Raw genomic sequence first — 27,696 nt, 5'->3', positions numbered from 1 at the left:
CCACCAGGGAAGTCCCTGGTACTACTATGTATGTTGTAAAATTCACTAATAAATACTTTTTAAATATGTAAGAGAAGATAAAATCATCAGCTCACATTTGGAGTGGTGTTGGTAAAAGTTTAAAAAGACATCAAATAGCTGTTTCAGACAGCAGATAATTGAACTATCTGGGAAATTAGAGAAAAAAGAAAGCTTGGTAATATATACAGAAAAGCAATTTAATATTCAAACTATGAAAAATATAAAATAATAAGCATCACATTTCTATGTAATGACCAGTAAGGAGGCCTAAAGAGAAGCAATCAGACAGAGGCATGAGATTTAGGGGAGGGTGGAGTTGTGGGGGCCAGGTGGAAAGCAAGTTTTCAAGAGGAGAGGTAAAAGGTATGGGATGCCACAGTTAGACAGCGAAGGTACTTAAAGACAATGATGTCGCATTTTGACAGAATGATGAGGTTCAAAGGGCATTTAAAGCAACATAGGAGGAGATATTTTAAGATGGCAAATATAAACAATTCTGTTTAGGTTTATGAGAAAGGCAAAGAATGGGATATTACAGGAAGGAAAAGAGGTTGAAAACTTGCTTTTCTTTTTATTTTTACTTTTTTAGGGTGTGAGATAAAACTTAATGTTTGCATGTGATATAAAGGAGTAACAAGTCACTGAAAAATGTAAAGAAAATGAAATAAATGCCCAAATTTAAATGTATGCCAGAGACTGTCAATAGACTAAATTAAAAATACCACACATGATTAGTTTTGAAGAAATTTGAATAATAGCATATTTATTTAAATACATTATTGAATTAAAAATTATATGTATATATATATAAATATATACACACATATACATACATTTTTTCAATCAAAATAATGAAGCTTTTATTTTCAGGAAATATATGATCAAAAAAGATACCCATATTTTAACCATATATATAAATTAATAAATTACTTATTTAACTTTATTCTCACTTATTACTTAAAGAGATCTTAAGATTATCATGTAGAAATAGCCTTAGGTTTTAAAAATTTATCTTGGCATATTCCATTGCTTTTTATACTTGTCAGTTTAACCCAGTCAGCTATATTGGTAACTTTAAGATGATTAAAAACTTTTTTCTTTTTTTCAAAATGCATTTGTATTATTATGCAGACTTTGAGTATGACCAAAGTCCTCTCCAGTTGCTTAAATGAGAACTTGCTTTTGCTTCATATTTTTAGTACATGTTACCACATCTTGTTCATTTTTAATCAAAATAAATGTGATTGAAAATATCTGCAGTGCACCAAGGCCAAAGTTCTTTTGCAATATGCTTTTATTCTTCTATTTTTACCTATTCTGATTCTGAGAAAACTCTATGTATTTGCAATAGAAATGATACAAATTTGTTGTATACATTAATTGAAAGAAGTGCTGGAGATAACTATTTGAAACAATTTGAAGATGACAAGATCTTCTGAACTGCCAAGTGACTCCTCAATTGTAGGTTGTGAATATACTATTCAATTTTACGCTATTTCATTTCTCAAAGAAGACACTGTATGACTTTTGAAAAAGGTAAAAGTGCTTTACCCTATCAGTCCAACAATTTTCAGAAGCTATTCCATACTACCCAGTCAACATTCAGTGCATTGGTATAACAAGATGGCTCTTTCCCTCTTCATATCATCATCAGGGAAGTGAGGATGAGGGTTCACTGACGTATTCTACTAACTAGCGTATAAAAAACAATTGCAGTACATAATGTATTGCTAGAGAACTGTTCTTTACACCAAGCCATTCAACAGGAATGTGTTGGATACTTTTATTTGTATATTATAAATTTGGGAAAGGTGAGCTTTATAAAAATATCTAAATTTAAAAATTATCTTTTCAGAAATGTAATAGTCATTGATGTTTATTCAGAGAGAGCTGCTGACTTACTATACCAATCAATATATTCATTATTACTGTGAACTAAGAATGCTGCCTGCCATATCAGTAAATGAAGGATCAAGCCACCACATTACAGCCTCCCGGATGGTAAAGGCTGAGGGAACTCAGGAAGGAAATAAAGAATGCCTGCCACCTAGCAGTCACCAGACTGCAGCCACCCCCGACGGTGCAGCCTGAGGAAACACAGGATGAGAAAACACAGGATACTGGCCCCAGATAGCTGAGGTGCATATCAAAGGAATGATTTCAGTGATCCCAGACTCTTGCATCTTGCCATACACAGAAAAGTGCTAAATTCCTTAACATGAGATATCTGGTTTTCTTTTATTAACAGTAATCTTTTGATATTCTGACTACCTGGTTTTGTTGCAAAAACTCCTATATATCCTGGCATCCCCCCTTCCTCTTCAGAAAAGTTTCTCAGAATTATCTGAAATGCTATGTCCCAGGCTTAAGTCCTCAGATTTGTCCACCGAATAAAACATAACTCTCAACTTTTAGGTTTTGCATTTTTTCTTTTTTCAGTAGACATTACTTACAGTTAAGCTATCTACATAAATCCATATCAATACAATTTTTTTTTCATAACTTGTTATTGTAATGATGATGGTGAACATTTAAGACCTGGCAAAAGAGGTATAGTGGGAAAGGATGGAGAAGGTATAGCATTCAAGACATTCTAAAACCATTTACAGCCTCTTCTGTCTGTGCTTCCCTTATTCAAAGACTCTTTACCCCAAAGTTCAAATTTTAGAATCAAACAAATAAATTCACAATTTTTTGAATGCTTCATCTTTTCTACACACCTAATCTGTTTCTTTATTTTCATATCTCCCATGTTGCCTTATATGGTAGTGCCACATTGCCTCAATAAATATTTCATTAAATAAAAAGTAATATAGCAATGCCACTATGGTAATAAATTAACTCATTCTTTTAAGTCAGAAAGAAAACATGCATTAATTCCAGGAGAATTTCCTCAAGATAATTAAGTATACATTTGTGGATAGTGCATGCATTTATTTGAAAAGCATATATATATATATAGACTAACCAATAACTATGGAAAATAGTTTTACTTCACTTCCTTAATACATTAATTTTTCTATTAGTTAAAATATTTTTCAACTTTTCTCCTCTAACGTCTGTGACACCTTTTATTGCCTTTTCCCTTTAGCCCACGACCTTGATAAATACTTCACAAAGGGGTACCCTGAGCCCCCTGCCTTCAGGGAAGGAGGACGGAGGGTTTGAGATTTGTTCTCCTGCTCCCTGTTGGACTGCCTTGTGAGTAAAACCTCTCTTAGCTGCAAACCTCGGTGTCTCAGTGCTTTGACTTGACAGGTCTCACATGGGTAGAAACACCCATTGCTGGTCAATCGGCAGACTTGAATTTGAGTCAGCTCTGCAGTAAACTCCATAACCAGATTGCACTGTGGCTGACAGGGTCTTGGTGCTCCGGCCGGGTGTCAGGCCTGAGCCTCTGAGGTGGGAGAGTCGAGTTCAGGACACTGGACCACCAGAGGCCTCCTGGCACCATGTAATATCAATCAGCGAGCGCTCTCCCAGAGATCTCCATCTCAGCGCTAAGACCCAGCTCCACTCGATGACAAGCAAGCTCCAGTGCTGGACATACCATGCCAAACAACTAGCAAGACAGGAACACAACCCCACCCAATAGCGGAGAGGCTGCTTAAAATCATAATAGGTTCACAGACACCCCAAAACACACCCCCGGGTGTGGTCCTGCCCACCAGAAAGACAAGATCCAGCCTCATCCACCAGAACACAGGCACCAGTCCCCTCCACCAGGAAGCCTACAGAACCCACTGAACCAACCTTAGCCACTGGGGGCAGACACCAAAAACAATGGGAACTACGAACCTGTAGCATGCGAAAAGGAGACCCCAAACACAGTAAGTTAGCAAAACAAGAAGACAAAGAAATACGCAGCAGATGAAGGAGCAAAGTAAAAACCCACCAGAACAAACAAATGAAGAGGAAATAGGCAGTCTACCTGAAAAAGAATTCAGAGTAATGATAGTAAAGATGATCCAAAATCTTGGAAATAGAATGGAGAAAATACAAGAAACGTTTAACAAGGAACTAGAAGAACTAACGAGCACACAAACAATCATGAACAACACAATAAATGAAATTAAAAATTCTCTAGAAGGGATCAATAGCAGAATAATGGAGGCAGAAGAACGGATAAGTGACCTGGAAGATAAAATAGTGGAAATAACTACTGCAGAGCAGAATAAAGAAAAAAGAATGAAAAGAATTGAGGACAGTCTCAGAGACATCTGGGACAACATTAAACCTACCAACATTCGAATTATAGGGGTCCCAGAAGAGGAGGAGAAAAAGAAAAGGAATGAGAAAATATTTGAAGAGATTATAGTTGAAAACTTCCTTAACATGGGAAAGGAAATAGTCAGTCGAGTCCAGGAAGTGCAAAGTCCCATACAGGATAAATCCAAGGAGAAACACACGAAGACACATATTAATCAAACTATCAAAAATGAAATACAATGAAAAAATATTAAAAGCAGCAAGGGAAAAGCAACAAACAAAATACAAGGGAATCCCCATGAGGTTAAAAGCTGATCTTTCAGCAGAAACTCTGCAAGCCAGAAGGGAGTGGCAGGACATATTTAAAGTGATGAAAGGGTAAAACCTACAACCAAGATTACTCTACCCAGCAAGGATCACATTCAGATTCGACAGAGAAATTAGAACCTTTACAAACAAGCAGAAGTTAAGAGAATTCAGCACCACCAAACCAGCTTTACAACAAATGCTAAAGGAACTTCTCTAGGCAGGAAACACAGAGAAGGAGAAGGCCTACAGTAACAAACCCAAAACAATCAAGAAAATGGTAATAGGAACATACATATTGATAATTACCTTAAATGTAAATGGATTAAATGCTCCAACCAAAAGACATAGACTGGCTGATGGATACAAAAAGAAGACCCATATATATGCTGTCTACAAGAGACCCACTGCAGACCTAGGGACACATACAGACTGAAAGTGAGGGGATGGAAAAAGATATTCCATGCAAATGGAAATCAAAAGAAAGCTGGAGTAGCAATTCTCATATCAGGCAAAATAGACTTTAAAGTAAAGACTATTACAAGAGACAAAGAAGGACACTACATAATGATCAAGTGATCAATCCAAGAAGAAGATATAGCAATTGTAAATATTTATGCACCCAACATAGGAGTACCTCAATATATAAGGCAAATGCTAACAGCCATAAAAGGGGAAATCGACTGTAACACAATAATACTAGGGGACTTTAACACCCCACTTTCACCAATGGACAGATCAACTGAAATGAAAATAAAGAAGGAAACACAAGCTTTAAATGAGACATTAAACAAGATGGACTTAATTGATATTTATAGGACATTCCATCCAAAAACAACAGAATACCCTTTCTTTTCAAGTGCTCATGGAACATTCTCCAGGATAGACCATATTGTGAGTCACAAATCAAGCCTTGGTAAATTTAAGAAAATTGAAATCATATCAAGTATCTTTTCTGACCACAACACTATGAGACTAGATATCAGTTACAGGAAAAAAATCTGTAAAAAATAGAAACACATGGAGGCTAAACAATATGCTACTAAATAACCAAGAGATCACTGAAGAAATCAAAGAGGAAATCAAGAAACACCTAGAAACAAATGACAATGAAAACACGACAGCCCAAAATCGATGGGATGCAGCAAAAGCAGTTCTAAGGGGGAAGTTTACAGCAATACAATCCTACCTCAAGAAACAAGAAAAATCTCAAATAAACAACCTAACCTTACACCTAAAGCAATTAGAGAAAGAAGAACGAAAAAAAACCAAAGTTAGCAGAAGGAAAGAAATCATAAAGATCAGATCAGAAATAAATGAAAAAGAAATGAAGGAAACGATCACCAAGATCAATAAAACTAAAAGCTGGTTCTTTGAGAAGATAAACAAAATTGATAAACCATTAGCCAGACTTATCAAGAAAAAAAGGGAGAAGACTCAAATCAATAGAATTAGAAATGAAAAGGCAGAAGTAACAACTGACACTGCAGAAATACAAAGGATCATGAGAGATTACTACAAGCAACTATATGCCAATAAAATGAACAACTTGGAAGAAATGACAAATTCATACAAAAGCACAACCTTCCGAGACTGAACCAGGAAGAAACAGAAAACATAAATAGACCAATCACAAGCACTGAAATTGAGACTGTGATTAAAAATCTTCCAACAAACAAAAGCACTGAAGATGTGTCAAGTGAATTCAAGCATAAAAAGAAAAAAAAAAGGATGTTGGTTGACTCAAAAAATTGTTGGGATCCCTAGAGTATCATTCTTAGAAGATACGCAACCTGAGAGCATGCCCAAAATCCCTCCACAAAACTGGTTTAGCAGAGAAACAGTGGCCACCTTGTCAGAACTCTAGATATTCCAGCCCGAACTACTGTCAGTGTGCTGCAAACAAAATTAACCCTTTTATCCTGGAAACTGCTGCTAACACTACTTCTACTGTTGCTGAAGTGACTTAATACAGCTGCCACTGCTGCCAGAGAGGACAATTTACTATTGCTGTTCATTCTTTTGATCATAATTTCTTATGTCAATATCTAGGGCATGTGCCCCTGATTGCAAGAGCATTAGTTTAGTGCCCATGCTATTGGTACAAGTTACCTGGGGAAATTGATTATTTGGCACTTGTGTATTTTATAGTGGGAGATGTGCATTGTATTGCCTAAGACCCAAACATGAAAAGACGATTTTGATATCATACAGTCAAAATAATGTCAGTATCATCTACATCATATTATTATCAATATACAGACTGCCCTAGAAAAAACACTACTTAACAGTAAATAGATCATAATCTACCCTTTACTCAGACCAAAAATCTTAGACTTATCTGTGATGCATCTTGCCCTTACATTCTACACCCACTTCACCAGAAAGTCCTCTCAAATCTATTTCCAAAGAGATCTAAACCTTATTACTTATGCCACTACGAACCTTCTTCAAGCCACCAATATCCAGATTCCAGATACAATCTGCTGTCAGGTCTCCATGCCTCACTTCTTGGTACCCTGCAAACCATGTACTACACAATAGCCTGAATGATCTTTCACAGGCTCAAATAACATCAAGTTGTTGCCCTACCTAAAACTCCCCATCGCAAACAGAAAACCTTTCTAACTTCTTACCATGTCTACCAATTTTTACATGATCTACTCCCTGCCTTGTTACTTGCCCTCATTTACTACAAACTCTGCTTCCCTACATTACTCTTTTTGTTTCTGAGGTCCTTTGTATTTCTTCTCTTTTTGAGAAAAAAAACTTTTTTTTCTCAAAGACCTCTTTTCCTCTGGGAAATTCATTGCATAGATTTTTACTTGGCTTTCTCCTTGTCATATCAATGAGAGATCAAATATCATTTGCAGAGGGATATATTTCTCAACTACTTTTGCTAAAAAAAATATCTATAGTCATTTCTATCCCCATTTTACATTCTTGAAAGCCTTAATGAAGAGGCAAGGACTCTCATTCTCATCGATGTAACCATTACGTCTATAATAGTGCTTTTTATAGAGTAGGTACTCAATAAACATGTTTGACTTGTAAGTCTAAATCCTATGTTTTAACTGCAGTATAATCTATTACCCCAAATAAAAGCTGGCAACCATAAATGTTAGTACTGTCACAGAAGCTCATTTTTAGTAGCTCCATAAGGAGTTTTACCTCTTGTTGCTTGTTCTATATTGCTTATATTTTAGGGAAGTAGAGATTATATATACAGACTTCTTAAAATAAAAATATTTTGAGGTATTTCCATATATCAAAGTTGATTAGAAATTCCATATGCTCTTTTAATAATCTGAATTAAATGTACTAATGCCTTGTTTATCAGACAGAGACATGAGAACTAAATAACAAAAGCTATCTATTTATGTTTTTAGCCTGCACTCAGTTTCTTAGCATCTTGGGTGATTCTGAGCTGACTTGTGAAAATCTTTCTTTGTTATATTCTAAACTACTTTCAGTTCTTTGAAATTAGATAAAAAGTATTTAGTTACAAAACTTTTAGATGACAGCTGGTTTAAAATTAAATATAATAAATAATACAAACTAGTTAAATTGGCATCAAGGTGGAAGAAGATTATCTTGACTCTGGCAAGATTAAATTTAGTAGGTGAGGAAAAAAAAAAAAAGAAACTTGCTCAATTTGAATCTATACCGTTGAGGTAAATATACTTTAAAGGGGAAAAGGAGTCTTTGTGTTAATAAAACTTTTTGTGTAAGCTATTGACAATAGCATTATCAGAAATAACAGTGGCCTGAACACAACTAAGATACATTTTCAAAATGAAAACAATTCATTTTAGAATAAATTTTGACTAAATAAAATATCTAGAAGAGGCCCAAAACACTGGGAGGAATCTTAATGGCACATGAAGAATGGTTGAACTAATAACACACCTGGTTCAGAGAAAATTAAGAGGAGATGTCATATGCTAGGCATAGTTTTAAGGGACTATAAAATAAAATGAAAATTTCATATAGTTTCTGCAACTCAAGAAGTCAGAACAAGCACCACAGAATGCAAGAGGAGGAATTCAGTTTAATAAAATAAAGACTGGAACACTATTTTTGCAGGTCCAACAATGAAATTGGCCCCCCAATAAGGTTTCTTCCTTTCTCAGGCAGATTGGCAATAGAAGTCCTTTCTGCATATAAAAATGGGCCAAACAAGATGTCCTAGGTCACTCTAAGACTGTTTTTCCATCAGTCACATATTTACAATAAAAAAGAAGAATGCATAGACAGCAATGTAACTTTCAGTGCAAAATCATGTTTAGAAAATGTTTCAAATGGGTATCATCAGAAAATCTACAAACAACAAATGCTGGAGAGGGTGTGGAGAAAAGGGAACCCTCTTGCATTGTTGGTGGGAGTGTAAATTGATACAGCCACTATGGAGAACAGTATGGAGGTTCCTTAAAAAACTAAAAATAGAATTACCATATGACCCAGCAATCCCACTACTGGGAAACCATATACCCAGAGAAAACCACAATTCAAAAAGACACATGCACCCCAATGTTCACCGCAGCATTATTTACAATAGGCAGGTCATGGAAGCAACCTAAGTGCCCATCAACAGACGAATGGATAAAGAAGATGTGGTACATGTATACAATGGAATATTACTCAGCCATAAAAAAGAATGAAACTGAGTCATTTGTAGAGACGTGGATGGACCTAGAGACTGTCATACAGAGTGAAGTAAGTCAGAAAGAGAAAAACAAATATCGTATATTAATGCATATATGTGGAATCTAGAAAAATGGTACAGATGAACTGGTTTGCAAGGCAGAAATAGAGACACAGATGTAGAGAACAAACGTATGGACACCAAGAGGGGAAAGGGGGGTTGGGGGGGGGGGGTGGGATGAATTGTGAGACTAGGATTGACATATATACACTAATATGTATAAAAGAGATAATAAGAAACTGCTGTATATAAAAAAATAAAATAAAATAAAATATAGATAGAGCAGTATGATCCTTGAAGCTTCAGATAAAAAGATTTGAACTTTGAAATATCAGGTTCCATTCTGAATAGAACCTTTCACTAACTAGATTAGAGCTGGAGAATCTCATTATTTAATTGTGTGTAGGAGTGTGGAGACAGGCTTCTAAGTAGAAATATGCCTCTGCCCAAGAAAGGAGAGCAATAAAAATGTGACAGCTTATGTAGTTTATCACAGTGTGTGAGTGAGGGTTACAATACTGGCATGAAAGCTGAAATGAAATAAATTGATCATTTCCTTCAATTAATAATTGGAATTCTGTGAGGTAATGCTCACTTGAAAGTGAGACATCATTAATTTATAAATAAGGTTAGTAAAAAGTAAGTTTTAATGCTGCATTTTATGTTACTTTAAAAAAGCAGAGCATCAGTTCGAAAGGCAAGAATTTCCTTATCTAAGTTAGGATGTTTGCAAAGAGTTAACGTACTCTTCTCACTTCATATTCCAAATTACTTTTGAAAGTAATATCCATATTGTATCTTGAAGGAAGGCCTACGCAGTAAACTTTAACGGCTGCCTGAGTTGGCAATCATTTCATAGAGACAAGACACTGCACTGGAAATTGCCCTATAAATAAGATCCCTTACAGAAAAATTAAAATGGAATTCATATTATTGATGTTCACTAGCAGCCATAAGAAATGCAAGGGAACCAGCAAGTGGCACTTGTTTCAAATTGCTCTCGGAGGCACCTGAAGGACGCCCTCAAAGTCAGTTTTGATTAATGGTGATAAGTAGTTTGTCCAGCATTTGGAGTGGGCTGTAATATATTTGGAAACCTTGAGGAATTTGCCTACGGAATAGAAATGATCCAGACATTAGCTGCCCCACAGCAGTTTTTTCTCTGCACTGGCCATTAATTCACTAGTACCCAGATTTCCTGCAGAATCAAGTCTCTTTTCCTTCCTTGCCAGTCCTCTGCCTCCTCACCCCTGCTCCCATTTGCTTATTTTTGCATCTTCGTTCACTTTCAGTCCTTAGATTCCCTGAGAGTTTTTTGGGTTTAGGATTGAAGAAAGAGAGACCTACAACTCTGTTGCTACTTCTAGTGATATAACCCTCTTTGCTAGATGTCTATTTTGAAGTGAGATCTGAGACATATAACCACAATCTCTACATTGTACTGTTTCTATAAGTCATGAATGCTTATTGTAATGTCCAGTATTATAGTATATTAAGTTGTCCACACTGAAAAGGAAATATTCATATAAAAAGGTAAATGTTTAACCTATAAGTCCAAGCATACAGAGAAAATGAAGGGGAGAACCAGAAGGTGAGAGCAAGGACATGAAAGTGACAGCAAGAGTTAGACTGAGAGAGATATAAAAAGAGCAGAGAATAAATTGGAATGACAAAGCAACTGAAAAAGGTAAGAACACTAGAAATGTACCAACCTACAAGAAAATCGTCTTCTGTGACAGATTTCAAATTTACATAGGGATTATGTGCCCTGAATTATAAATAGCAACATAAAGAACAAATATGTTAATAGAAATTGATTTTAATTATTTTAGTAGAACTGAAAAACTTTTCCCTTTTCTATAGCAAATAAAAATATAATCCCTAGAAAATGAAAATTAATGTGAAATAGAACAAAGACTACAGATACTAGAGTTCAACCCAATTCTACCTTTTTTGAACTGTTGGTCCTCTGAAGAAGGCTCAGCATTGGTTCCTTTATCTGTGAAAATCTAATTCCAGGGTAAATGTACAAATTGTAGATATTGTGTATAAATTACTCAATGCAATGTCTTTATGTGATAACATCTCAAAACAATTGTCATAATTATTAATAATATGGTTATTAATTTCAATATATGATATTTTTGTGACTCAACTCAATTTAAAAAAGTAGGAAATATGAGTTAAGATTATAATAGATTGAGCTTATGGCAGAAATGTAGTCCAATACTGAATCTAGAGTTCTTAGCTCTGTGACTTTCTGACATGATACATAATTTCTCTGGGATTCAGATAGTTTGTATAATAAAAATGATAGTATTGTCAGTACATGCAGGTATAAATAAATGCCAACAGATCATAGAATATAGAATGATACAACCAGTTGGTTCTAAAGCAAAATAGCCCAAGCTTGCCAGTTATCTGGATAATTTATAAATTGCCTTCTTAAAAAATATATAAATGAGTCCAATGTTATAAAAAAATATAGTATTAATAATCATAAAGGCACCAAGTAGAGACTGTGAAAGAATGTACACTTGTGAGACAAAATTAGACAAGCAACAATGTTTCATAGCCTAATTCTTTCCAGGTACACTTCCTTCTGTATTTAGATGGATGGAATTGGATAAAAGACTTTTTAACTGATAAGTTCGCGTGTGTGTGTGTGTGTGTGTGTGTGTGTGTGTGTGTGTGTGTGTGTGCGTGTTTTGAGCTATTGACTTACTATGGCAATATGTCTTACAAGTGAATATATGCTCAACATACAAAAAATATTAAGCAAACTCTGGCCAATAGGTGTCAGTTGACTGTACATAAAAGAGGAGTGAAAATGTCTAAATGCCTTTGTTGGAAAACATGAAAAGTACCAGGAAATTTATAACTAATAACAGAACAAGTGAATAATTTTTGACTTCTGTGATATCAAGAAGCATAGAGTGAAAGAGGCAAACCAATGTGCCAATTAATGTAGGGAGGATGAGAAGGATGCCTTTCTTCCCTTTCCCAACAACAAGTAAACTTAAGGTCCTAACAATGCCAATTTTCTGGAGTGTTTCTGAAAGAAGTAACCTCCCATAAACCTACTAGCTTCTTATTTTGAAGAAGTCTTTAACATTTATTCTTTTAATTATGAGATTAATCTTATTCCTCAATGGGCATCATCAGAAAATCTACAAACAACAAATGCTGGAGCGGGTATGGAGAAAAGGGAACCCTCTTGCACTGTTGGTGGGAATGTAAATTGATACAGCCACTATGGAGAACAGTATGGAGGTTCCTTAAAAAACTAAAAATAGAATTACCATATGACCCAGCAATCCCACTACTGGGAAACCATATACCCAGAGAAAACCACAATTCAAAAAGACACATGCACCCCAATGTTCATTGCGGCACTATTTACAATAGCCAGGTCATGGAAGCAACCTAAATGCCCACTGACAGAAGGATGGATAAAGAAGATGTGGTACATATATATAATGGAATATTATTCAGCCATAAAAAGGAACAAAACTGGGTCATTTGTAGAGACGTGGATGGACCTAGAGACTGTCATACAGAGTGAGATAAGTCAAAAAGAGAAAAACAAATATTGTATATCAACACATATATGTGGGATCTAGAAAAATTGCACAGATGAACTGGTTTGCAAGGCAGAAATAGAGGCACAGATGTAGAGAACAAATGTATGGACACCAAGCGGGGAAAGCAGTGGGGGGAGTGGGGGGGGGAATGAATTGGGAGATTGGAACTGACATATATACACTAATATGTATAAAATAGATAACTAAAAAGACCTGCTGCATAAAAAATAAAATAAAATTCAAAAAAACATCTTATTCCTTATACTTAATTATAGTGTAATGTAGTGCTGAAGACTAAAATATTTCCCATTTGGTCACTGCATTTCAGTAAGCCCCTTAAAGTGACTCTCATGTATTAAATTGTATCAGCTTACCTCAAATTGAAAAATTAAATATGATGTGGGAGTAATTTTTTTCTATGACAAAACCCCCAAAAGGACCATTTTACTACTAAGAAACACTTAATAATCATCTGAAGTCAACATTAGCGTAAGGCAGAACTCATCTGCTCTAAGTGGTCTAATGATAACATTGTTCAGACTACTACCAGATAAAGAATGCGGATCTATTTGATTGGGATTGAAAGGATTGAAGGAAAAGTTAAAAACTAAGCTTAACTCTGTCTGTGTGTGTGTGTGTGTGTGTGTGTGTGTGTGACACACACCTTGTTCTCATAGGAGATTTCCAATAGAAGTAACACTATTTGGGTATAACTTCAAGTTCCTTGCTTAGTCCTGTGTGGTTTTAGGGATTTTCAATGATCACCAGCATTTATGTACCTGACATACTGTCCAGCAAAGGAATCCATTCCTAAGAAAATTCGAAGATTATCTGTAAAGTTAGTCTTGGGTCTCGAGGACAGAATCAATCCTGTGTCATCACCATGCAAGTCAGAGGAGTTTGTATGTAAAGAAGAGCAGTGTTCCCAGTGAAGACAAGTTAAAAAATGGGCATTTAGATAGAGCAGCAACACTGTCAACAAATCCTTGAAGTGAGGAGAAAAAGCATGTTTAAGAGAATGTAAGAATTTCATGTGCTAAGACACAGTATTTCACAGTGCATTCTCCTATAATGCTTATATTGAGTATTGATACAAGGTGTTACTTGAATAAGAATTTTGTGGTCAAATACATTTAGAAAATACTTAGCTCAAAGCATTCAGATTTTTTACTGAAGAACTTCCTATAGACTATCAATATCTATTCTGCATTTCCAGAAGAATATAAAGAAATCAGAATTTTCCATTCTTACTTAAACAAAATAATAATTTTAAAAGAGCATCTTTATTTTATATTGTCATAAAATTTGGAGAATGGATTGGTTGAAATAAAGACAATGCACTGCAGAATGTTGAAATCTGAGGGTGGAGATATAAGTAGTGGTGAGCTTATGAAAGCTCTCACTTACCACAGCAAGAAATCTGGGTTATAAACTTTTGACAATTTTATCAAGTAGAAATGGGCTTAGCTACATGTAACAGAAAACCTAACAAAAGGTTAAGCAAAAGGATACATTTTTCTGATGCAACTAAAAATTCAGAAATAGATACACATATTTATTGTATGTATATATGTATACATACATAAATGCATATATATGAATATATTGTCTATTATATATGATATATGATACTTATACTATATATTGCATTGTATAATGCACATTATATATTATATGTTCTACATTATATATTATATATAGTTGACATTTTTAACATTCTGTCTGGTAAATCTTTAGCCAAATCCACTAATTTATTTTTATGTTCTCTTTTTCCACTTTATTATAGGCAAGTGTGTTGTCAAATTTCCACTACTATGTAACAGCAACTGCAACAATTTTCTCCATATTGTTTTATTATGTTATTCCAGTTCAGATTCACTGGAAAGAGAGCCACATAATGGTATTAATTCCAGGATGTTCAGTTCATTGAGGGACCATATTAGGACAAGAGGAGTTATCTGATGCCTTTTGGAAGCATGGATACTATGCAGGAAAGGTAGGCAGAGTTGAAGCCAATAAAAGCCTTGATTTTCTGGAAGACAATATAAAGAACAAAGTAGATAAATTTGAAGCAGCTAAAAGGAAACCTAAAAAACTCTTTTAACAAACTTTGCTTATTTTAGAATATGACTTCCTTTTAGACTTGGCATTTTAAAACCAAAATACAGTCTCCTCATTGAGTTCTTGCTGGTGCTATAATTTTATCACGATCATCTTTTATAAATATAAACTGGGAATAGCTACATATGTGGCTTCTATTAAAGGTGCAAAAATGCAAAAGGCATATTCTAATGATGCTTATAATGGAAAAATGAAGACATATAACAATATAATTAGGTTTTTTCCAGAAAGTTTTATAAAGGTTATAGAATCTGAAAAAATATTGTAATATTGAGAATATGTGAGATGAGACAGCTCTTAAAATGTTTTATATATAAAATGCATAGTTAGTTTAAATAAAATTTAAATAAATTTGTTTGACTAAAATTCTATTTGCATGCTCATAAATGCCACAATATTGAACATTTAGAAATGCAAATGAATGATTGAAAAGTTATACATTATTTGAAACTTTCATTTTGAACATTTTCATTAAAATCATTTTAATAGAATTTTATGGCATTTAACCTCCTCCTTATTCTCAGGTTTTATCTATCTCTAAAGTGTAGGCATTTGAAAGAATGAACCTAATGCCTGCATTGTAACTAGGATGGTAATTTTCTGAATAGTCTTGCTACCAGTAAACATAAAGGGGACTATTGATCTAATGCTATCCAGATTTAACTCAGGAAAGGTTTTACTTTTTTTTTAATGCTTCTTTCTAGGATTCCTAAAGGGCATATTAGATGAGTGATGCTTATTTTCTAGGTTATCCATTTTTTTTATCATATAATTATTCAGTTTTCCTCTGTATAGTATTTTTATCCTGTACTTCACCACTATTATTGTCAGTTAAACAGACATAATTTTCTTCAGAGGTAGGCGCAATGCCTGAATTTGCCATGGATTTTTTTCAGATTCTAAATTTATAATGTAGTATTCTTATATTATCTTTCACAGATTCTTTCAGATGGTAAGTAAGCTTGCAAGCATCATCTGTAGAGGGTATCCTGTAAGATTTACTTTATTTTTAGAGCTCATTCTTGTCTTGATAAAGTTCCATTTAGATGAGTGCCCTTGAAAGAAATTAAAGCAAGGATAAGTGACATTGCAAAAGTACACACAGTCAGATATATACTGATACTTCCTAATTTCTTATAAATGGAATTTTTTTCAATATTTCCTAAGGAGTCATTAAGTGAGTCTTCACGGGAGATATGTATGCCAAATCTGTGGTGAAGATGCTTACGCTCTTTTGTAAGTAGGATGTCTTCCTATGATATTTAATAGTATTTGTGATCTACAAAGAAAGGGACTAAAATATTAATTATTCTTGATTAATTATGTGAACTATGAACTATTAGCGTTTTCAAAATTGTATTGTTTCCATCCCATGTCTTTCTTAAATTTCTGAAATCTAGAATATATGCATCTTTTTGCTATTTGTAACAACAATTCTATGTATCAAGCAGTGTCCAAATCTCATTGTCATATAACCATTAGTATTTCTTTAGGTCATATTTCCATCTGCTCTAGATTCAGCCCAACCTGCTTCAGGTAGGATGGACTTGCTCATCACCTACCCATTGGTAGGGATTTGGCTGACCTAGATTGGCCTCTGTAATTCAGCTGTACAAGGGTAGCTCACTTGTCTTCAAGTCTTTTCTATTGGATCAATGAGTTAGTTTGGAGATGTTCTTTTCATAGTGATAGCAAAGGTGTGAGAGAACAAACAGACAAAATGCACCACCTCTTATGCTTTGCTTCAGAAGTAGCATGTTATCACTTTCACCTTATTCAATTGTTCAAAGCAAGTCACATGGCAAAACCCAAATCCAAGGGGTGTGAAAATATTCACTCCATCCCTCCCACTCCACACATCTCTTTAGTGGGAGGAACTAAAAAGTCATATATCAATGGGCACGTACCCAGGAGGGACGAGCAATGAGGGCCAATAGTGTGATCAACCTCAGGGTTAGTCTCTGGAAATGTGTATCATAAATATATTAAGACAGTTGTGTTTTTATATAAAGAACACTATACTTCACATGGAATAAACTAGCTCTCTTAAAATAGAACTGATTCACTAATTCATTAACATTTTGATGGTGATTTAAATTGATAACTTTCAGTTTTCAGGAATTTAATAGGAAGCAGTTTTAGTATCTGTTTCATAGTTGAACAATTTTAACCAGGTATAATTTGTATGAATTCCAATTTTAAACCTTATATTTCATAGTAATTTTCAGATATCTATAATGTGCTTAAGCAAGTGTTAAAAATTAGCAATGAAGGATTAAATTCTTAAAATAGTTACAATATAAATTGACAAATACAGTAATTTCGCTCTGGATTAAAATTAAAAATGGAGTAAAACTACCAACAAAGAAAAAGTTTATCTCATTATAGGGTTTTAATAGAACTTAATGTTATATTTACATGATTCATATTAAGACTTTACTAAAGCAAGTAAAGTAGGTGCTATCTATACACTTTATGTCAAAACTTTTCAGGATCTTAGGAACTTTAATCATTTTCAATCTGCTTGGATATGATTTTACTTATCAATATGATCAGGGTAACCAATAACTTTGGTCTTTATTTCAATCAAAATCTATTGTAAAGTAAGTAATATTAAAATTTCCGAGATTGGTTTATAGATAAAACTACATGGCCTGGGAAAAATGCTACCTCTTACTCACTTTGTATATCATTTTCCTTTATATTTGATACTTGCCGTACTTAAGCAATTTCCAATTAGTCATATTCAGGAATAGCACTGTTTTCAAAATTGCAGAGTACGGTATCTTCTGGAGTTATTTTGTTATTGTTGTCTCAATCATACACCTTACAAAGCTGTCATTTCATACACATGAAATGGGACAAGCTATCTCAGCAAGGCCTTTGGACATTATTAAAGAATACTGCCATCCACAGCATTTCTTCAATTTTTTTTTAATTTACTCTTCTGAGTCAAGAGTAGAATCACTATCTTAAGACATTCAGAGGTGAACTACTTTTATGCTGTAACTTTTCTCTGAGAATGACTTAAGGCAGCACTGTTTGAAATACACTTTGATTTGCTTCAGTGAATGAGAGGAAAAGTCAAAGAATTGCTCTACAATTAGTTGGCCACCCAAAAATATGTTTACTTCAGACTCAAGTTTTTTAGGTTGTTCAGCACTCATACAAACTAAGTAACATGCACAAAGAAAACAAAGCTCTGAGGACTAGTACGTGGTACAGAAAGGCTTAATGACCTCTCAACAGACTCTTAAAAACACAGGTGTGTGAGTTGTGATTTAGACTCAAATCATATGAAGAGCAGAAAATAATATCAGAGGGAGATTTAGAACATGTATTTCCCCAAGGTAAGTAATCTGATTACCATTAGAGCTATGTAGAAAGGTACTTTCACTTATCTCTAGACAGTATAATTTGAAATGCCCATTTCAGTTCACTTCATCACATTTATAATATTTCAGAAGCACTGCCTTTTTTATGATCTCTCATGTGACAACATGCAGGATAATATAAAAAGGTTGAAAACATAAAAATACAATACAGTATATTCACTAAAGCTGAAAGACAAAACAATGCAACACAGAAAGGCTTATTCTATTAATTTTTCTTTTGCACATACCCTTATTTCTTGCCCATACTTATAGAAGGCACGTTATTCTAAGTTACACTATGTGGCATATAATACAAATCACCCTCACTCCCTCCACTTTAGTGGATGTTATTACCTCTATAGCTAGGTGGAACTGGAAAGGATTTTGGTGTGAAAGGTGACACACAACAAGAACAAACTCTCACAATAAAACTGGGGATTTTCCCTTTCTCTTCAATGAATATAAACCAAAGTTCAGTAAAACTGGAAAGAAAGGTTCAAACTGAATCTAACATAAAACATTTATGCATGTTCACAGACTGTGATGTTTACATAAATCTTTCTTTCCTTACTTAATACATTTCTATATTACAGATTAAATTTCTCTGCTCAAAAGTGAATTATTCTTAGAATGCTAGACCTCAAGGCCATATTGTCATGTTTCCTACACTGTTTTTTATTCAGGATGACTATCCTATTATCAGCTATGCTATGTAATCTTGTTTCTGGCATTGGCCACATTACCTGATGGATTGTAGTGAGTACAACCAACCTATATGGAGAAGGGTAGACAGTGTCTAGTAATGTCACAAGAAAGCTAAGATATATTTGCAACAAATCAAATATAGCACCATAATGTTTTAGTTTCTTCAAGTGAAATATTTTCTACTAAGCTAAAATTCAAATGAAGAAAACTAATTAACATTTGTCCTTGCTTTTCCAAAATGACTTCCTTCTTCAGTTATATGTACAATAAAATCATATCATAGCCTGGAATAGGCAGAAGTGGTTTATGTGGAAAATACACTTTGTGAAATAGCTTTTAAGCAGATTTCCAAAAAATGCCTAAAAGTCATGTTGAAATGATAGGAAAAACACGGTTAAGTGATCATTCCAGTCAGATAGATCAGCTAACAACGGCACTGAGGTGTATTCTCTTTAAGAGACTTCTTAAAAGTCATGTTAATAGATTTCTTTATCTCACATTTACCTAGAATTTTATTTTTAACTTTTTTCTCTTCTCATTCTACTTTCTCTCTGAACAAGTACTTCCACTGTAGATTCACACACACACACACACACACACACACACACACACACACACACATCCTACAAGGCATTTTCTCTTTGAATTTCCATAGTCAACTAAAACCCAAAAACCTACAGACTGATGATACTATTTATAATTATCAAGAACCTACCCTCTACATATCTTTTTTCATATATTTAGTATATTAGTGAACGACTTGTGTCCTGTATTTACAAATGATTACCAATGCCTTTAAACTCCACCTTCTAACTATATTTTGAATTAGCACATATCCTTACCATCTGTACTAGAAATACCAAAGGTATAACTTGGATTACTACCATTATCTTCTAACTCTCATTATCATAAAATTTCAATCTATTTCCCAATCTAGGTGACTTTTTGTGATGAATCTTAATAGTGTTCAATGCTACATCATGTATGTGAGAAAAGGGGTACAGCATTCATTATCTGACACTATATTTCTGTAGACAGGAAGAGACACAGCCTCTAATTATTGGGAGGAATCAATTTAAAGAAAATTACAGATGCCAACTTTCACCCATTATTTGTCTTCTATCCTAAACTCCTGAGTTTTGAAAATACATTTTTCTCTTTCTCCTTCTGAATCTCTGTGGAAAATGGAGATAGGCCACAAGTAGCCTAATCTACTCTCTCTCTCACAAATGCTTTCCCTACAGTTGCTAGTGTTCTTCTCTCTGCTTCTGCCTATATTATTATTCAGAATACTTCTATTTGCTGTAACAGATAAATAAAAAAATCCAATATAGACCTAAATCTTTGTGCCTCATTGGGGTGACTGTCCATAAATCAAGAAACCAAACTCCTTCTATATTATGGCTCTCTAATCGTCAATATATTGCACCTAAGATCACCAGGAAGGAGATCAAGAAAGAGGGAATGCACATGGAAAGATTTAATGGGACAGGTCTATAGCCTTATACTTCACTTCTCTTCATATTCTCTTGGCCAGAACCCAGTCATGTGGCCATGTCTAACTGCAAAGGAAACTGAAAAAATATATTCTAACTGTGTGACCAGCAAACCTGTTGGTGCAGGGTTTGTCTTAGTGGGTGGTGATTTGAAAGTAGTAAGCTCTTCTGCCTTAAACTGGAAGAGTAAATCCAACTCACTGGGCAGAAGGTGTAAGAAAACACTTTAGATTCATATGCAAATTAGTTACTCCTTTACTAACAATAAAGCTGATAACATTCCTCCCCACGTTGCTGAATTAATTTAGAAGGAGTCTTCTCCTTGCCTTCAGTATGTATGTAAATGTTGTGAATGACCAATAAACCTTACTTATTCTGCTTTATGTTTCTCCACACCCTTAGCTTTGTAAAAACTAATTTACTTCCTTTACTACTTTACTTACACTACAGATATGCAAAGATCATTCCTGCCATAGCTACCAGGATGATTTTGCATACTTTCTCCTGCAGGATTTATTCTCCATCCCCATTCTTCCTAACATCTACTTATCTTCAGGTCTCTATTCAGACATTTTTTGCCTCAAGAAGCTTTACTTGACTTCTGATACTCTTAAGTTAGATGAACTACTTAGTACTCCCAAACAACACATTATAAGACATATCATAATGCCTTGTAATCATCTGCTTACTTGTCTATTCTTCACAGTAGAATTCAGATCTTGCCTTCTATTGAATTTCCAGTGACAATCAGCATAATGCCTGTGTATTAGTTTCTTAGGACAAAGGTAACAAATTACTGTAAATTGGGTAGCATAAAGCAGCAGGGATGTGTTCCCTCACAATTCTGGAGGCTAGAAGTCAATATCAAAGTGCTGGCAAGGCCATGCTCCTGCTAAAGTCTCTAGGGAAGGATCAATTCCACACTTCTCTCCTGGCTTCTAGTGGTTGCAGTCATTTTTGATGTTCTTTGGCTTATAGATGTGTCACTCCAATCTCTGCCTTCATATTTGCCTGGAATTCTCTCCTCTATGTCTGTGTCTTCATATGGCCTTCTTATATGGACACCAGTAACTGGATTTAGGACCCATTCTAATTCATTACAATCTCATTTTAACAGAAAAGTCAAATGAAAGCAGCCAAACAACATTTGTTAATGTTGACTGACTCACCCCAGTTCTTCATAGTCATCATAATAATTGAATGACTAGCAAATACTTATTTTGTTTTGTATTCAGTGATTTGTATTTAAGTACTTTTAACAGATATAGTTCCATATCAAAGACGATAAAGAAAGAGATACTATAAGTATTTTATACAAATTATTTTCATCTCCTTCGTGAAATTATTCATTACCTGAAATGACCTGAGTTGAGAACATGTGTTAATTGTGAAATGGACTATGGTGTTTCTCATTACAAATACTATAAAAGCATCTTAATGAAAAAACGAAATGATTGCTTTTATAAAAACAACATGTAACAATTAAATATAATATTATGGTTTAACAGACCACATTGCTAGATCTTATGAAATGTGAGCATAGTAATGGAATCTAGTGCATATCACATTAACATATTTTCAGTTTCAAATTTATTTGAAAAGTGAAATAGTACATAAAGAAAACGAGTCATAAAACTATTGTGAAACCCCTGGAAAATGTCCCAAGCCCAGAAATTGTTTACATACTTTCTAAAAACCGGAACCTAGCTGACTTTGTTCCCAGAAACCATATCCAACCTTGATCTTATCTGTGAATTCTCCTCCTCCTTGTCCCCAGCTGGATAGGTTATACTATACATTTACTTTTCTACTGGACATCTAAAGTGCTCTCTGACCTTTCATAACCCAGAGTATCCAAGAACCATGTATAAGCCACTATGCCCCAGCAAAGATCAGAGTATTTCCTTTCCTGAATTGGCTTGTGTGCTGCTATACCTTGCTAATAGACCAGAGTCATGTTTTGGTCTCTAAATTGAATACAATTCAATGTAACAGATAAACCCAAAATACTATATAGACCTAAACCTGGGTGCCTCAATGGGACAATTATTCATAAATCGGGGACCCAGACTCCCTCATTTTGTAGAATGGAATGATTTTTTTTCATAATATCAATACACAATTTGAGAGCTTTTTTTTTTGTTGCAAGTCGACAATTCCCAAATGCAATTCTAGTGACACTAGGAACAGTCAACATTTAAGAGTAAGAATCAAGTTTCAGTGAATCTCTTGGGGAAATTTAACTATAAAGATATGTTCCATGTAAAACAATGTATCAGGAGACATAGACTAGAAAAAATAAGGTCTTTTTCTTCCTTACTACAGAACAAATAGCTCAGTGTTCAGAAAAGAACAAAAGAAAACATTTAGAAAATAAGTAAACTTGATTATTTTATTACTACTATAAAAAGAAGAATAGAACTATAACCACAGTAAAGGAAAGGAGTTATTGTAGAGACATATAAGTCATATTCAATTCCGGGCACTGTTCAGGGTGTACATAGTAAATATGAAAAGAGACAGGCAAACAGTACTGGAGATACATTTAATGGGTTCCAAGAAGGTGAGGGAGAAAACATTTAAAACTGAATTTAGACAGTAAGGATAATCTTTTATAGCCATAAATGAAATACCGTGTGAGTCCAGGAGAGCAATTTAAAATTATAAATGAATATTTTATTTATGAGACACAAAACCATGATGACTAAAAAGTAAGAAGACAGTTCAAGAAGGTCTTCACCAATGGTCTATTAACAAGGATTAGAAGTTAAATGCAAACATGTTTCTACTTAGGCCTGCATGGTTGTAATAGTTGAATTCATTTATGTTTAAAATGTTAATTACTAAGAATGTATGGCTTATTTCATAAAATGTATTCAGTTATTCTCCTCTAATCCCTGGTTGCTCATATGAAATTCTTGTTTTGCAGATTTCTTGAAATATTGCTTAAAGTAATGTATGACCTGAAAAATTAACTTTTGAAAACAAGAATCTATATGTTGTCTAGATGCTGGTTTTGCTAGTTAAAGAGAATGCTTAAAAAAGGTTCACTATGGTGCAGTTCTCACAATTAACATTGTTAATGTCTTCAAATAACATTTCATCACTTGAAAAGTAATTTTGTCATAAATAGTGATAATGTTTCACATATTACACATATTTAATGTCCGCTTTTCTTCAAGATAAGAAAATAATCTGGACCATATTTTTAAAGTCTAGACATATTCCTCTAGATGATCATAATTATTCTGAAGATTAAATATGGTGTTCTGGGCTCTCTCAGGGGGATTTAAGAAACTATAAATGATTTTTTATGTATTCGGAGGTCAAGATAGAGAATGAGTTCTGCTATTTTCTTTACTCATCTTCTTTATCTTGCTCCTCTTATTATTCTCTGAAGAAAGGGTGGCTCTGAATCTTGGCACATGTCTTATAAGAACAGTTGTACTTAAGTGTTTTTATTAAAAATACCATGGTTTAATTTATCCATAGGTAGGATTCAGATAAGGAAGTTCTATCCCAGAGTTTTCCATGAGATAGCAATTAAGCAGTTGCTATAGCTGGGCTGTCATCTCTTACCTTAATGTTGTCTCAGGTAGAAGGAGCTGATTTACCAAATTTAAACCTTGTCCTGGAAAAATTCCTCCTCCAATAACTAGTAATTGTGTGGTACAAATTCCCAGCTCTTTTGTGTTAATATGGGCAATCTCTGAAAGCCCAGACCAGCTTCAGAGCTCCCTATGGGATCTCTTGTGTCCTCTGCTGCAATTTCACTGCAGATAAAATTTTATCCTTACTCTTTCACATGTATTCCAATAAATCTCTGAATGCATATCTTCAGTTCAAGATCTGTGTCCAGAGTACTCAACCTAAATTAAGTTTAATATTGAAAACAACTTGAATGTCCATTGAAAAAACACAGAGGGTCAAATTGTCAGGTTAGACTCCCGTGAACTAGAAATCTTACCCACTTTCAAGCTTTATAATCATTTCAAGAATACAAATACACAGCAGAAGGTAGAGATCCAGGATCTCTTGCAAGAATTCCTAGGCCATTTTTTCTAATATTGGACATAACTTAGGCTTTGGAAAATAGATGAAATTTCTAAGTGAAGTTTGAGGTAAGCTCACTTAGCCATTGGGATCATGAGACATCTACATTTTATACTCAGATAGTTACACAGCTGATGTGATATTGTCAAGGGAGCCATGTCCTATAAGTCCACAGACCCAAAGTGTGTTAACAGTAAGCAATCCTAGATAACCAGGCAAATATGCTAAAAGCACTTCATAGATAAGAACTCTCATCCCAGAAAAAAAGAAATTTAGACTTTTTGCCAGGAGATCTGCCATTATTATGTTTACAAGGAGATTAGACTGGGATACCTGCCTTCTTTCTTCCCAGGGGAAAGGGAGAGAACAGATCACAAGGCTAATGCTTGACTCCTTACTCGCTCTTACCAGAGTAGGTTAATAAAATGTGATATAGTTACAAGATACACTATCAAAAATGAAGAAAATGAATGAAATACAACTATTTCAACAACCTAAAAGTATAATATTAGGTTAAAGAAACATGGAGCAAACTAATATATACTAATTTATTCCATTTATCTAAACAGTCATAACACAGGTAAAACTTAACTATATGTTAGTTGTACTAACCTTTGGAAAGAAGAAATGTAATGATTGGAGGAAGTACAAAGTGTCAGGGTGCTGTTTCATGACTTGTATGTGGCTATCACATGAGTTTTCACCTTGTACAAATTCATTAAATTATACATTAGGTTTCATGCAATTTTCATTTAAAAAATATAAATGTTTAGAAACATAGAATATCTGATTTGAACATTAACCTTTAATAAAACTATTTTTATTATATATTTAACCACAAAAATGGCATCAAGTTTAGAGAATTTTACAAAGGATTTCTACATAATACTTAAGAAATAGCTAACTCCTATAACAAAAAAGTTTCTTCCAAAAAATTGAGAAAGACGGAACACACACAAGAGTATACAGGCATACCTTGGAGATATTGTGGGTTTGGTTCCAGACCACAACAACAAATCAAATATTGCAATAAAAAGAGTTACACAAATTTTTTGTTTTCCCAGTGCATATGAAAGTTATACTGAGACTACAATGTAGTCTATTAAGTGTGCAACATCATTATATCTAAAAGAAACAATGAACATACCTTAATTAAAAAATACTTTATTGCTAAAAAAAGCTAACCATCATCTCAGCCTTCAGCAAGTCATACTAGTAACATCAAAGGTCACCATAACAAGTATAATAATAATGAAAAAATTTGAAGTATTGCAAGCATTACCAAAATGTGACACAAAGACATAAAGTGAACAAATGCTATTGGAAAAATGGTGCTAATAGACTTGCTTGATGCAGGGTTTCCATAAGCCTTCAATTTGTAAAAAAAAAAAAAAATGCAGTATCCGTGAAGTACAATAAAGTGAAGGGCAATCAAACAATGTATACCTGTATTATAAATACAATTTAAGTTATATATCAAGAATTAGACACAGATAAGAAAAGATCATTTCATGTCACCACTACAATTAAACATTAATGTCAAAATCTATCTTAAAAATAAAAAAATTCAAAATTATCCTCCCACTGTATATATACCCTTACATACTTTAACACACACACATATATATACGTATATACGACAAATGAAATATGCATATGACTACTATATATACATACATATATATACATACACATATATATGGCTAAAGTTTTATGGCTAAGGATATATATGTATATATATGACTGCATATATTAGAACAAAAAATTTTACAATTTGTATGGAAACACAAAAGACCCCAAATAGCCAAAGCAATCTTGAGAAAGAAAAACGAAGCTGGAGGAATCAGACTCCCCAACTTCAAACTATACTACAAAGCTACAGTAATCAAGACAATATGGTACTGGCACAAAAACAGAAATATAGATCAATGGTACAGGGTAGAAAGGTCAGAGGTAAACCCACACACATATGGTCACCTAATTTATGACAAAGGAGACAAAAACATACAATGGAGAAAAGACAGCCTCTTCAATAAGTGGTGCTGGGAAAACAGGGCAGCTACATGTAAAAGAATGAAATTAGAACACTCCTTAACAACATACATAACAATAAACTCCAAATGGATTAAAGACCTAAAAGTAAGACCAGACACTATAAAACTCTTAGAGGAAAACATAGGAAAAACACTCTGTGACATAAACCACAGCAAGATCTTTTCTGACCCACCTCCTAGAGTAATGAAAATAAAAACAAAAATAAACAGATGGTACCTAATGAAACTTAAAAGCTTTTGCACAGCAAAGGAAACCATAAACAAAACGAAAAGACAACCCTCAGAATAGGAGAAAATATTTGCAAACAAAGCAACAAAGGATTAATCTCCAAAATATACACATAGCTCATGCAGCTCAATATCAAAAAAACAAAAAACACAATTAAAAAACGGGCAGAAGACCTAGACATTTCACCAAAGAAGATAAACAGATTGTCAACAAACACATGAAAGGATACTCAACATCACTAATCATTAGAGAAATGCAAATCAAAACTACAATGAGGCGTCACCTCACACCAATCAGAATGGCCATCATCAAAAAATCTACAAACAAGTGCTGGAAAGGGTGTGGAGAAAAGGGAACCCTCTTGCACCGTTGGTGGGAATGTAAATTGATACAGCCACTATGGAGAACAGTATGGAGGTTCCTTTAAAAACTAAAAATAGAACTACCATATGACCCAGCAATCTCACTATTGGGCATATACCCTGAGAAAACCATAATTCAGAAGGACACATGCACCCCAACGTTCATTGCAGCACTATTTACAATAGCCAGGACATGGAAACAACCTAAATGTCCAGTGACAGATGAATGGATAAAGAAGATGTGGTACATATATACAATAGAATATTATTCAGCTATAAAAAGGAACAAAATTGGGTCATTTGTAGAGATGTGGATGGTCCTAGAGTCTGTCATACAGAGTAAAGTAACCCTGAAAGAGAAAAACAAATATTGTATATTAACACATATATGTGGAATCTAGAAAAATGGTACAGATGAACCTATGTGCAGGGCAGGAATAGAGATGTAGAACGTAGAGAATGGACATGTGGACACAA

Source organism: Balaenoptera acutorostrata, chromosome 2 (assembly GCF_949987535.1).
Source record: "Balaenoptera acutorostrata chromosome 2, mBalAcu1.1, whole genome shotgun sequence".
Classification (NCBI taxonomy): domain Eukaryota; kingdom Metazoa; phylum Chordata; class Mammalia; order Artiodactyla; family Balaenopteridae; genus Balaenoptera; species Balaenoptera acutorostrata.
The sequence above is the reverse complement of the archived record's forward strand: the minus strand, read 5'-3'. Positions refer to the sequence as shown.